The sequence below is a fragment of the Trichosurus vulpecula genome, chromosome 6, assembly GCF_011100635.1.
Source record: "Trichosurus vulpecula isolate mTriVul1 chromosome 6, mTriVul1.pri, whole genome shotgun sequence".
In the NCBI taxonomy this organism is placed as follows: domain Eukaryota; kingdom Metazoa; phylum Chordata; class Mammalia; order Diprotodontia; family Phalangeridae; genus Trichosurus; species Trichosurus vulpecula.
Genome location: NC_050578.1, coordinates 82,044,186 through 82,058,147, shown reverse-complemented (window position 1 = coordinate 82,058,147; position 13,962 = coordinate 82,044,186). Strand labels below are relative to the sequence as shown.

Below are 13,962 nucleotides of genomic sequence, written 5' to 3'. Positions count from 1 at the left end.
ACTTTACTTCATAAAAGTTACATCCTTTTTCTGATATCTTTCCCTCTTCACTGACTCCTTTCCCTCTGCCTAAAAATATGTTTATGTGTCCCCATGCCAAAATTGTATTCCCTTGGCCCCTCCACCCCTTCATCTATTTCTTTCTCTTCATCACTGAACTTCACTGCCTCATGTTTCCTCGCTACCCATGTATTTCTCAGTTCTCTACAGTCTGATTCCTAACCCCAACAAACAACCAAAGCATCTGATGTCATTTTTTTTCAGGCCTCATCCTCCTGGACCTGGGGAGGTCCACGTTTGACACTCTGACATACCCCATCCTCTTTTGATTTTCTGGCTGTCAGAATTCTCCTAGTTTTTTCTTTTTTTTTTCTTTTTTGGCTGTTGCCTCATTTGTTTCCAACTCCCTTAAGCATGGGTGACTTTGACCCTCTTTTTCTTTCCATTCCCTCCCTGGTGATGTCATCTACTCTCATGGTTTCTGTTATCACTCTTTATCAGTTAACTCCTGAATCATATTTCCACCTCTACCCTTTGCCTAGAATCCTAGGACTGGATTTTCAACCAAATGCTAGCTATCTCCACCAAGATATTGTACCATAAACCCTATGCCCAAACTAAATTCATCAGCCCTACCCCCAAACATGCCCCTTTCCCTAAATTTTCTGTTTTTTCAATTTATTTTTCTGACACTGCTACCCTTTTACTCTCCAAGACTCATAACTTTAGAGTCATCTTTGACCTTTCCCTCTTTTAGACCTTTTAAATCTTTCCCTCTACTTTATCTAATCAGTTGGCCAGTCATATCTTCTTGATTTTATCTTGGCACTATTTCTCATATCCAGGGTCTTGTTTCTCCTCTCACTATAAACATACAAGTGTATGTCTTTATTACCCTCACTTGAGCTTTTGTAATAACCTCAATGCTCTCCCTCCCTCTGGTCTCTTCTTTCCTTAACCTGTCTGTCGCTATTGTGTCCAAAATTAAATTCTATTTTTTAAACTATTAAGCAATTATTTTTCCTCCCAACTCCCTGTTTTCAAAATTATATTTCATTTTTAAACTAGTAAACAATTATTTTTTCTCTCAATTCCCTGTTTTCAAAATTCAATTCAATTAATTAATTATTAATTAATTTATTAAGCAATTATTTTTCTGTCCTAACTCCTTTCTTCCCTTAAAAAAAGTTAAACAAAACCCTTACAACAATTAAGCAGAGTCAAGCAAAGTAAATTCTCATATTGGCCATATCCAAAAATTCATGTTGCATTCTGCATCTTGAATCTATCACTTCTCTGTCAGGAGAGGCACTTCTCATTGGCAGTCCTCTGGAATCATGGTCAATGATTGCATTGATCTGATTTCTGAAGTCTTTCAAGATCATTCACTTTTACAATAATAATGTTAAGATATAAATTACTCTTTTCTTTTTGATCGCCTCGTTCTGCATCAGTTCATACAAGTCTTCCCAAGTTTCTTGGAAATCATCTCTTTATTTCTTTCCATACTACAGTATTCCATTACTATGTAATACTTTGTCCAGCCATTCCTCAATTGATGGGTACTCCCTTAGTTTTCAGTTCTTTGTTACCTCAAAAAATCTGCTAGAAATATTTTTGTACATATGTGTCCTTTTCCTCTTTCTTTGATTTCCTTATGGTTTAGGCCTATCAGTGGTATCACTGAATCAAAAAGTATGCCCAATTTAGTGACTCTTGGAGCATAGTCCCAAACTGTCATCTTTCCAAGATACTACTATGATCATTACGCTAAAGAACCTTCAGTGGCTCTCTATTTCCTACAAAATAAAATAAAATAAACTATGTATCTTTAAATATATTTTATGTATATGTATGCATGTTTTTATCTATCTATCTATCTACCTATCTACTCCTGATTATATTGTTCGATTGTCAGATTTGTTCTTGTTTATTCGTTTCAGCTGTATCGGACTCTTCATGATTCTATTAGGGGTTGTCTTGACAAAGATACCAGAATGATTTGCTGTTTTCTTCTCCAGTTCCAGTTTTAGTGTCTTTATTCCCAGTCTGGCCCGCTGTCTACAACGGACTTCTACTGCTCCTAGGTGAAGTTTGTTAGAATGAATTGCCCGCTTCCCCCTCCTTCAAATCATGAGACCTGAGGGATGTGCATGTCATAGCTTAGGGGTGTGATTCATTCTGAGAACCCCAGGGAAGGACCCTCCAACCAGAATAGCACTATAAATCTAACGAACTATATGGGTTTCTGAATTTGGTAGGTCTCCCTAGAGAAGGAAAGAGAATTGTATTGACTGTCTCTAGGCTCAGGTGTGAGTTGTTTGCTTCTTACATAAATAAGTCTGCATTAAACTGAATTTATTTTTTGCCTGAGTGCTTGGATGTGAGGCAAAAGCCTTTTCCCACTGCTGCAAATCTCCAAATATGAAGCACATTGAAATGGCCCCAGGGCAAACCCTGGGTTAGAGCAAAAGTCGCTGAATTCTGAGGGTTTGGGGGAAGCTTAGGTTTCTGAGAACTGCTGGGGAGAGATTTTCTTGAGATGTCCTGAAGATAGACTCTGATCCATGTAATGAGCTTCAGTTCAGTGCCACCAGTTACATTTCTCAGTTCCTTACTTCCTTCAAGGCCTCTCTAAGGTGCTACTTCCTCCATTAAGCCTGCTCTGACCCTTCCCCAACTGAAACTGATCTTTCCTCCTCGAATTTCTCGTAACCCTTTTCCTGAATCTCTTGCCATTTTAAACAGCCTTCCTTGTATCATATGTATTTGTGTACTCATCTTTTCCTCTCTGTCAGATTAGTGCCTTAAAAGCACAGCCTGAGTCATACACTTTTATTCCCAGTAGCTTTCACATAGTAGGTACTTGTTGGGGAAATGGGCTGGGATCTGGACCTCTGATTTGATGGATACTGTGGAATAGTAGGTAGAGGGCTGGCACTGGAATCAGGAAGACCTGGCATTGAGGCCTGCCTCTAAAACACATAGCACTGGTTGTGTGAGTCACCAGGTACTTAGCACAGTACCTGGCACATAGTAGGACTTAAATAAATATTTGAACAGAATTGACTTAACCTCTGAGCCATTCTCTAAGACATAAAAACCAGACAAGTTGCCATTCAGTAGGGGAGGTTTCCATATGAAGAATTCTCTACACCAGTGAAATCACAGATGGGATATATACACAGAAAGAGATTTGTTATTATCATCATTATTATTAATAGTAATATTTCTATAGCACATATATATATATTTGTATAGCACTTTAAGGTTTAAAAAGCCCATTATAAATATCATCTCATTTTATTCTCACAGTAGCCCTGAGTGGTAGGTGTAACTATTAACTCCGTTTAACAGATGGGGAAACCAAGGCCAGCAGAAGAACTTGCCCAGGGTTATACATCTGTTGTCTAAGGCTATATTTGAACTCAGATCTTCCCGACTTGAGACCCAGCACTCTATCTACTGTGCCATCTAGCTGCCTCTAACACAGTAAATTAGTTCAGTAAAACAATAAATTAGAAAGCCCAGGTGAAGGAGAAATAACTACTAGCTGAAGGGGCCAGGGAAGGCTTCCTAAAGGAAGTTGCATTGGAAAGAAGCCTTTAAAAAATGAGTAGAACTTTTATGGGCAATTAGGATTAAGGGGAAGGAAATCATAGCCAGGGGACATGGTAGGTGTGACTAAAGGGCTGGAGGTGTGCAAAGTAGAAGGTAGATTGTGAGTATGATAAATTTGACGGAAGCAAAAAGGTTTTGTTAAGGGAGTTTGTGGGAAATAAGATCAGAAAGGTAGATTGTGACTAATTTTTTTTTAAATTTATTTTCCCGAGTCTTTATACCCTGAAACATCTCCCAGCTCTGAACAAAATGGATTTATTTTTCAAAATAAAATATGGAATTGTATCAATCAATCAACAAACATATTAAGTGCCTGTCATGTGCCAAGTATATACATGTGTGTATCTGTATGCATATGTGTTTAACATATGAGAAAACTTAGGTAGACAGAAACTATATATTGCTATACAAATTTATGTATATAGATATATAATTGCTGTAAATATATATAAGTATATATAAATATGTGTATACATATTACACATAATATATGTATAGCTATGTATATATAGACATACACACATATCTTATCTACTTATCTATCTATCCATCTATCTAATTATCTGTCTACTTACTTAGCTATCTATCTATCTATCTATTGATTGATCAATCTATCTATCTATATTTTACTGAGGCTAGAAGTGCAGCAGCCACTCACAGGCCTGATTCCACCACTGACTATTGGCCCAAGACCTCTATTTCTGACCTAGGCTGGCTGTACTATCCTTAGCCAGCCAAGCAGCCCCCTGCTCCAACTGGCTCACCATATTGGTCCCATACTTAGTTCAGACACTCAATTGCTTTTAGCCCATTGTAGCTCAGAACTTCTGAGCTCAAGTGATCTACCAGCTTCAATCTCTCCCACTAGCTGGAAGTGTGTGTGTTGCCATGCCCAGAAACCATCAAATAATCTTAAAGAAGGCTAGACTGAGCAATAGAATCTATTTTACTTCCACCTTATACTCTCAAGGGATGAAAAATTAAGGGTATCATTATGCATGAGTAGATTGGTCATTTATGTAATTTCCTGTGAAATTAGAGGTTAATGTCAAGAGGTAAACCTGAAGGCTGGTCCACTTATCATAGTTCATAAGAATACATCCAAACCCAACACTGCTGCTTCCTTGGTAGACTATTGAGCAGAATTTCTTACGTGCTATAGCTTTTATGCTCATTTTAAATGATATCTTTGTGTCTACTTTATCTTAGGTTTACTGTAATATAATGTGAGTACTGTAATAGTAGAAACTGCAGTATACCGACTCCTAACATGCTTGAATGGTGCCTCTCTTAAGCCTACAGAAAAGCAGCATGTCACTGTATACTTTAGTCAGCAAGGGGGTGTAAGATATGAGTTGCCCACCAGTTGGTGCTCCCCTCAAGCCACTAGCCCAGGAGCCATAGCTCCCTGGTACATGTATAGATCTAGTCTTCCCAAAATCTGCAGTAACCCTTTTGGCCACTAGAGGCCATTCAGCCTGCAGACCTCTAAATTACAATGAAGCTTCACAAGCTGAGTTTTTATTCTTATTGTCACCTGAACGTATGTATTACCCTCTTATTGATTTGAATTCTTAATAGCTTCCCCTGGTCCCAAGGTGAGGCTGATAATTCAGAGACAGAGTAGGGAAGAGGGGGGCAGGGCTGGCAAAGCCTGTGGTTTCAAGTTGGTTTTGCCAGCTGAGTCCAAAACTTATTGCATGACATGGAATATTATTAAAAATATTTCAAAATATGAAATACACAGCTCTGTAGTTCTTACTTTATGGCTAGGCTTTCTTCGCTTTGATCTTGATGTCTCATATTCAGAAGACTCAGAACCTTATATCATACTATGATCATGTAATTTAATGAATATAGCAAAAAAAAAAACAAAGAAAAAACTCCTATATGGACTAATCTCTGAGGCTATTTTTCAACTCACCCTACGACCTCTCTGAGGGTGGTGAGAAGTTCCTGTACGCACCTCATCTAGCTCGTGGAAAAGGGTTAACGGGATGGCCGAGGGTCTGGGATCCAGCTCTGGGTCATAGACTGAACCAAGAGTAGAGAGTGAGGCAGTCTTCTTCTGCCTTTTTGTTCCAGCTCAGTAAGAGTAGGAACAGCTGTTAATCACAGGACTCAGAATCAATATGGGTCCTCTCCACATGTCAGGACTCTGGCAGTTCAGAAGGCCGGAAGCCCTGGCCATCCCTAATGGAAGCATGAGAGTCTCAATCTGCTAACTGGCAGTGGCTGTTTGTTCCCCATGATCTATGTGGCAGTTAGCAGTCTCAAGGACAAGAGAAAGAAGAGAATAGCAGTGAATTTTGCATGCTAACATCTGAATCCCATCTCTATCTTATCATTGTCTTTCTGTCTATTGTGAGCATGTGCCCCCCCCAATGCCTCTGGTGAGGTGGAGAGAGCTGTCATCATCAGAACTGCTCTGCCAATGTCTCTCTCTCTCCCCATGTTATCATCTTTACCCTAAGCCCAGAGGAAAAATAATAAAAATTCAAATGGCTGACAGTATCAATGTTTGTAGTGAATGGAGAGCAGCCTTGCCGCTGACATATACTAGCTGTATGACCCTAGGAAATTCTCTCTGCAGAGGTGTCGATCTTCATTGGTAGAGGCTGTTTCCTCATTGGGAAGTCTGTTTCTTCGTCACCTTAGTGCCTTCTCTCTGAGACTACCCTCAATTTATCCTATATATTTCCTGTTTTTACAGATTTGTTTACGGATTGTCTCCCTCATTAGACTGTAAGCTCCTTGAGGGGAGGGATTCTTTTTTGCCTTTCTTTTTATCCTCAGGACTTACTTAGCACAGTATCTGGCCCTTAGTAGGCACTTAATTAATGTTAGTTGATTGACTGACACCTATCAAATCATGGACATGGTCCAAAATTTAAAACTTACTGATGATTTGATGTCTTTGAGAAAGGTTCAGGACAGCAGAGATAGCACGACTGAATAAAGGGAGCCCTTTAAAGATACATTAAGCCTTGCCTTCAATCTCACCTCTACCCCTAAGTCTTTGTGTGATCTTCAGTAAAGTCCTATTGCCTTCGTGCCCTCACTGACAAGCCATGTATGCATGCTTCAGCCAGGGGTATAAAACAAGAGCAGTGGAGATGTACAAAGGAAGCTGGAGGAAGTAAGGTTTTCTTCAAAGATCGCAGCATTCCTCAGAGTGTTGAATTCCCCAGAGCCATGATGATTTATTTATTAATGGATCATATTGATCCTCATTCATGGCCATGGGGCCTAGTGGCCTCCAAAGCACATGATGTCCAGTTATGACTCTTCATGACCCTTTCTGGGGTCCTGGCAAAGATACTGGAGTAGTTTGTCATCTCCTTCTCCAGCTCATTTTTACGGATGAGGAAACTGAGACAAACAGGGTTAAGTGACTTGGCCAGGGTCACAGAGCTAGTAAGTGTCTGAGGCTGGATTTGCACTCAGGTCTTCCTGACTCCAGGCCATCTAGCTGTCCCTAGTCTCTTTTTCTAGACAACCATTATTCCAGTTCTGAAACAATTGCATCTGCTGTTGTCTCTTCTCCTTTATATTTTCTTCTCTCCAGGTTTTCAATACTGCCTCCTGATTCTCCTCCCACCTATCTGAACCCTCCATGCCAGATCTTTATCCATGTCATGCTTGCCAACTGTGGTTGTCCCCCAAGGCTCTATCCTGATCCCTCTTCTCCCTCTATGCTATTTCACTTGGTGATCTCATCAACTCCCATGGATTAAATTACTATTTCTTTGTAGTTATTTCTAGACCACTTCGTCCAACCCTAACTTCAAGGCTCACATCTCCAACTTCCTATTGGACATTTCAAAATGGAGGTCCCATAGTCATCTTAAACTCAACATGTCTAAAACAGAATTCATTGTCTTTCCCCCCTAATCAGAACTTTCCAGTTACTGTTGAGGCACTATCATTATCCCAGTCACCTAGGGTCACTTGTCTCCTCACCATTTCTCTATGCTCATATTCAGTCCTTCGTCAAGTTTTTTCAACTCTACCGTCATAATCCAGCTAGAGGCAATTAAGTACTGCAGTGGAAAGAACACTGGACCTGGAATCATGAGGACCTGAGTTCAGATCTGGTCTGGGATACTAGCTGTGTGACCGTGGGCAAATCATTTAACCTCAGTTCCTCATTTATAAAATGGAGATATTAATAGCCCCTGCCTCCCGGGATTGCTGTGAGGATCAAATGAGATAACTGTGAAGCTATCAGCACAATGCCCATAGGACAGTATATAGCACACATATACGTGGTGACTGTTATTATTTCCTTGTATAAACATCCCTCTCTCTTGTGACACTGCCACCACCCTGGTGCAAGCCCCCATCTGTATCACCCCACGCCTGTACTATTACAATAGGCATTGAGTTGGTCCATCTTCCACTCAGCTGTCAAACTGATCTTCCTGGCACACAGATCTGACCCTGTCACCCCTCATCTCATTCAGATAAACTCTAGGGGCTCCCTATACCTCCAGGATCAAATATAAAAAATTGACTTGGCTTTTACAGCTCTTTAGAACCTGATCCTCTTCTACCTTTCCAGAGGGCTTACTTACATCTTGCTCCCCCCATGTACTGCATGATCTTTGCTGTTCTTCCAACGTGATACCCCATCTCTCACCTTCCTACATTTTCACTGGCTGTCCCCCATGCCTGGAATTCTCTCCCTCCTTGTCCCTGCTTCCTGGCTTCTCTGGTTTCCTTCAAGTTTCCCCTAAAATCCCATCTGCAAGAAATCATTTTTTAATTGCTGTCAATTCTAGTGTCTTCTCATAATATTGTTTCTAATTTATCCAGGGCTGTGGTAGAGGGAAGGACCTCATTTGGCTCTAGGTCCAGCTCCTACTTCCAAGCCTGGATTGTATTAGGAAGCAAAACGTGGTCTCAGTTAGATTCCCAACCTTGGGAGTAACCTCTTGGCAGTAACACCTTTCAAACTCCCTCTCCCATCCTTGTTAATTTCAAGCTCTTTAGATTTGATTTGCAAAACACCAGACAAATACATTATCAACATTCCATCCCTGGTGAGAAGGGTTCTTTTCCTAAATTTTAAATTATCACCCAGAAATCCAAATACTATTCTCAAGCAACATCACCTTGACTAGCCAGTCACCCCCCCCCAATAATTTTTTTTCTTTTCTCCATCCCTGGCCCTCATAGGGCAGCGGTTATGAAAATACAATCTGAAACTCTATGGCCTTCAATTTCAGGCCCAAGACTTTGTAATCTTTGAAAGATACTCTTGAAAAAGGAAACTTTCCAGGTTGTTTCTGGCTGTGTCATTTGGCTCAAACAAATTACCAGAAGCTGCTGGTTTGGACAAGTCTTGTGTAGATCTCAGCTACATCTTAGGTATATGCCCCTTGAAAACAACACACCTCTCTCTTGCAGTAATCAGGTTGATAGATAGGTGCTTTAATTTTCCTTTTGGGGATGGGGAAACACCAAGTCCCAGTACTATTCTCTCTCATAAACACAGGAATCTTGCCCACATTCAGTAGCACTAACTCTGGATAATACCATAAGCCTAGTTTGTGATCATGGCTTCCATCCCCATATCCTGCAGATCATTTCCCCTTTCTACCAGCCATTGTTAGTGTTTATAGTTTCTTATCCCTGCCCAGGATTTTGTGCATAAAGAACATCCTGTGCCTCAAAAAACTTAGTTAACATTTTAAAATTTAATTTTAAAATGTTAATTACTGTGTGATCCTGTTAATCATCACAATGATCCTCTAAAGCTAATCCATGAATTATTGCATGGGCCCATTTCCCAGATATATAGAAAACCTAAACTACTAGTCTTCAGTCCTAGATTACTGGAAACAGGATATTCTAAGGAATAATTGAGTCACAACGATAAGTTCAACCTGTAAGTCCTTAACAATAGACATTACATAACTAAGGTACTGTTTGTAGTGGAGAGAGGTGAGAGTCTTCAGCCCTCCTGTCCTGCTCTCTAGTGGAAGCTGTTGGTCAGAAAATGAGCATGACAGTAATCCTTTCCTCATGAGCCTCTCCTCGAGATTTACTAGGGCATACGTAAAGTGCTTTACACCTTAAAGCATAGTTCATAAATGTCCCCTATTATCAAAACCTTATTTCTCGCAACACCACATTCTTCACATAATAATTACGGAATTTAAAAAAGGATGCCTTAGAGCTAGGGTTTTTATCTTTTTGTTTTGGGGGCCCTTTGGCAATGTGGTGAAGTTTATGAATACCCTCCTCAGAACAATGTTCTTAAATTTGTAAAATGAAATACATAGAACTACAAAGGAAATAGATTATATTGAATCATAATGGTCAAAATATTTTTTTTAAAAAAAGAAGCTCACCAACCACAGGTTAAGAACTTCTGTTTTAGATGCGAAGGCATATACTACAATATTGTAAAGAGTAACTTGAGATAATAAGAGTTTAAAAGTGATTGAGACAAGGAAGAAAAGTATATATATTTTCTTTTTTTCCAATCACATGTAAAAACAATTTTAAACAATTAGTTATTTTAAATTTTGAATTCTAAATTCTCTCCTTTCCCCTGTACACCTTCATTGAGAAGGCAAGCAGTTTTATATAGGTTATATATGTGTAGTCATGCAAAACATATTTCCACATTAGGCATGTTATAAAAGAGAACAGACCAAAAAAAACCCCACCAAGAAAAATAAAGTTTGCTTCAATCTGCATTCAGACTCCATGAGATTTTTCTCTGGTGATGGATAGCATCTTTCATCATAAATCTTTCTCAATTGTCTTGGATCATTGTATTGCTGAGAATAGCTAAGTCATTCACAGTTGATCATCATACAGTGTTGCTGTTAATGTGTACAATATCCTCCTGGTTCTGCTCACTTCACTTTGCAGCAGTTCATATAAGTCTTTCCAGGTTTTTCTGAAAGCATCCTGCTCATCATTTCTTATAGCACAATAGTATTCTCTCACAATCGTATACCATAATTTATTTGGCCAAAACCTAATTAATGGGTATCCCCTCAGTTTCCAATTCTTTGCCACCACAAAAAGTGCTTCCATAAATGTGCTTTGTTTATATATATTATTTTCCTTTTTCTTTCTCTCTCTTTGGGTTACAGACTTAGTAGTGGTATTACTAGGTCAAAGGGTATTCACAGTTTTATATCCCTTTGGGTATAGTTCCAAATTGTTCTCCAGAATGATTAGATCAGTTCACAACTCCACCAATAGTGCTTTAGTGTCCCAATTTTCCCACATCCTTTCCAATATTTGCCATTTTCCTTTTCTGTCATATAAGCCAATCTGATAGATGTGAGGTGATACTCAGAATTGTCTTAATTTGCATTTCTCTAATTCAATAGTTGTTTGGAAGATTTTTATATGATTATAGATAGCTTTGATTTCTTTGTTTGAAAATTGCCTGTTCATATCCTTCGGCCCATTTATCAATTGGGAAATGAATTATATTCTTATAAATTTGACTCAGTTCTCTATATATTTGAGAAATTAAGAGAAACTTGCTGTAAGATTTTTTCACAGTTAATGACTACTGTGTATTTGCCTCCATATTATTTTCTCCATTTATCCTTCTCTCTCTCTCTCTCTCTTTCCTTTCACTGCATCCCTCCTCAAAAGTGTTTTCCTTTTGACCACAGCCTCCCTCAATCCACCCTCCCTTTTATCAGCCCCCCCACCCTTCTCTTATCCCCTTCCCCTCTTACTTCCCTGTAGGGTAAGATAGATTTCTATATCTCATTGAGTGTGTATGTTCCCTCTTTGAGCCAGTTCCAATTAGACTAGGTTCACATGGTCCCCTTCACCTCCCTTACATTTCCCTCTACTGTAAAAGCTCTTTTGTGCCTCTTTTATGTGAGATAATTTACTCAATTCTACCTCTCCCTTCCCCCTTCTCTCAGTGCATCCCTTTTTCTTAAGCCTTAATTTTTTTTAGATAATCATCTCATTATATTGAACTCACACCTGTGCCCTCTATCTATGTATACTCCCTTAAACTGCCCTAATAATGAGAAAATTCTTAGAAGCTCTCTGTGTCATCTTTCCTTGTAGGAGTGTAAGCAGTCTAATCTTATTGAATCCCTTATGATTTCTCTTTCCTGTTTACCTTTTTATGCTTCTCTTGAGTCTTGTATTTGAAAGTCAGATTTTCAATTCAGCTCTGGTCCTTTCGTCAGGAATGCTTGAAAGTTCTCTGTTTCATTAAATAGAAATTTTTCCCCCTCAAGGATTATACTTGGTGATTCTTAGTTGTAATCTTAGCTCCTTTGCCCTCTAGGATATCACATTCAAAGCTCTCTGATCCCTTAATATAGAAGTTGCTATATCTTGTGTTATTCTCACTATGGCTCCATAATATTCGAATTTTTTCTTTCTGGCTGCTTGCAATATTTTCTCCTTAACTTAGGAGCTCTGGAATTTGACTAAAATATTCTTGGGAGTTTCTGGGTCTCTTTCAGAAGGTGATTGGTGGATTCTTTCAATTTCCATTCTACCCTCTGGTTCCAGAATATCAGGGCAGTTTTCCATGATAATTTCTTGAAAGATAATGTCTAGGCTCTTTGTTTTGACCATGGCTTTCAGATAGTCTAACAATTATTAAATTATTTCTCCTTGATCTATTTTCATGGTCAGTTGTTTTCCTGATCAGATATTTCACATTTTGTTCTACTCTTTTGATTTTGTTTTATTGTTTCTGGGTGTCTCCTAAAGTCATTTGACTTCCACTTGCCCAATTCTAATTTTTATTTTCTTCAGTGAGCTTTTGTTCCTTCTTTTCCATTTGGCCAATTCTACCTTCTAAGGAGTTCTTCTCTTCATTGAATTTTTGTGACTCTTTGGCCATTTGGCCTATTCTGTTTTTAAGGTGTTATTTTTCTCCAGTATTTTCTGTGTCCCTTTTGCCAAACTGTTGACTCTTTTTTTCATTATTTTCTTGCATCACTGTCATTTCTTTTCCCACATTTTCCTCTACCTCTCTTCTTTTATTTTGAAAATGCTTTTTGAGCTCTTCTAAGAATTCTTTTTTGGGCTGGAGATCAATTCACATTTTTCTTTGAGACTTTAGAGGTAGCGGTTTTGACTTTGTTGTCTTCTTCTGTGTTTGTGTTTTCGTCTTCCTACCACCATAGTAACTTTCTATGGTCATGTTCTTTTTTTGGTATTATTCCTTTTTACAGCCTATCTCTTGACTTTTAACTTCATGTTAAAGTTGGTCTCTGTCCCTGGGGTGGGGAGGCACTGACCCAAGCTTCAGGTTTTTCATACTGCTTTTTTCAGAGCTAGTTCTGGGAGTCTTATTATAAGTTTTCAGTTCTTCCAAGGTGGTATGATCTAGGGAGAGGTGTGGTCATTGTTCTTCTAGCCTGGGCTCTGTACTTTGACTGACCATAAGCACTCTTCTCTACCCTCGAACTGTGACCAGGGTCCCTGCTCTTCTGTGGCCACAAGCTCCTATGTCTTAGTACTTCTCCTTGCCTTGGGACTGTGACCCAGGACTGAAACCTGGATCCATGTATGGGCAATGCAACAGAGTCCTACATCCAGTGCCTGTAATCTCCTTTTGACCAATTGTCCAACCCCCTTACTGTCTGTGGACTGACTGCTCTGGAAGCTGCCTCTGCTGCTTATTCAGTCATCCCCAAGGCCTGCTGCTGGCTGTCTGGGGTGCTGACCTTCTAAGTTGTATTGGGCTGGAAAATTGTTGTACCCTGTTCTTTTGTGGATTCTGTCACTCCAGAATTAATTTTGAGGTGATATTTTAAAGTTGTTTGGAGGACAATTTGGGAGAACTCAAGAGAGTCCCTGCCTTTACTCCACAATTTTGGCTCCTCTCTCTCTCTATGCACACACACACACACACACACACACAACTATTTAGTCTGTACATCATCTTGAAAATCGGGAGGAAATCTTACCCTTAAGGGGGTGGTATTTGTTGATGATATTAGAATTTAGAGTTACAATTATGGCACATTTTTGTTGATTTAAAATATTATAATTTTGCTGATTAAAATTTTTGATGGTGGCTGATTAATCTTGCAAAATCAAAGACTATAACTTTTAAATGCAGAAAAATCTTGACCTTAATAGTGGGGAGAAAACCTGAAGAAAATCTGTATTCAGCAATCTCAAATATAAAATAAAGTATGATTAATCACCTTTCAAAACTAAAGGTTGATAGGGGAGCGATTATGCAATTCAGTTGTTTACACATTTGTGGGAAAATAGTATTATAAAAACCTTATTCTACTTTAAAAAAAAATAGATAACTTCTTTTAATGCCTTACTTTTTGAGGTCTATAGAGTAAGCTCCTTTAAACCAGGGTT

The 13,962-nt window shown here is 38.9% G+C and overlaps 1 protein-coding gene across 1 annotated transcript in view; it reads left to right on the top strand.

The window, feature by feature from the left end:
- Positions 1–13,962, top strand: part of SLC4A4 (solute carrier family 4 member 4) — a gene marked incomplete in the record, with an annotated part of 320,448 nt that overhangs the window by 256,171 nt on the left and 50,315 nt on the right.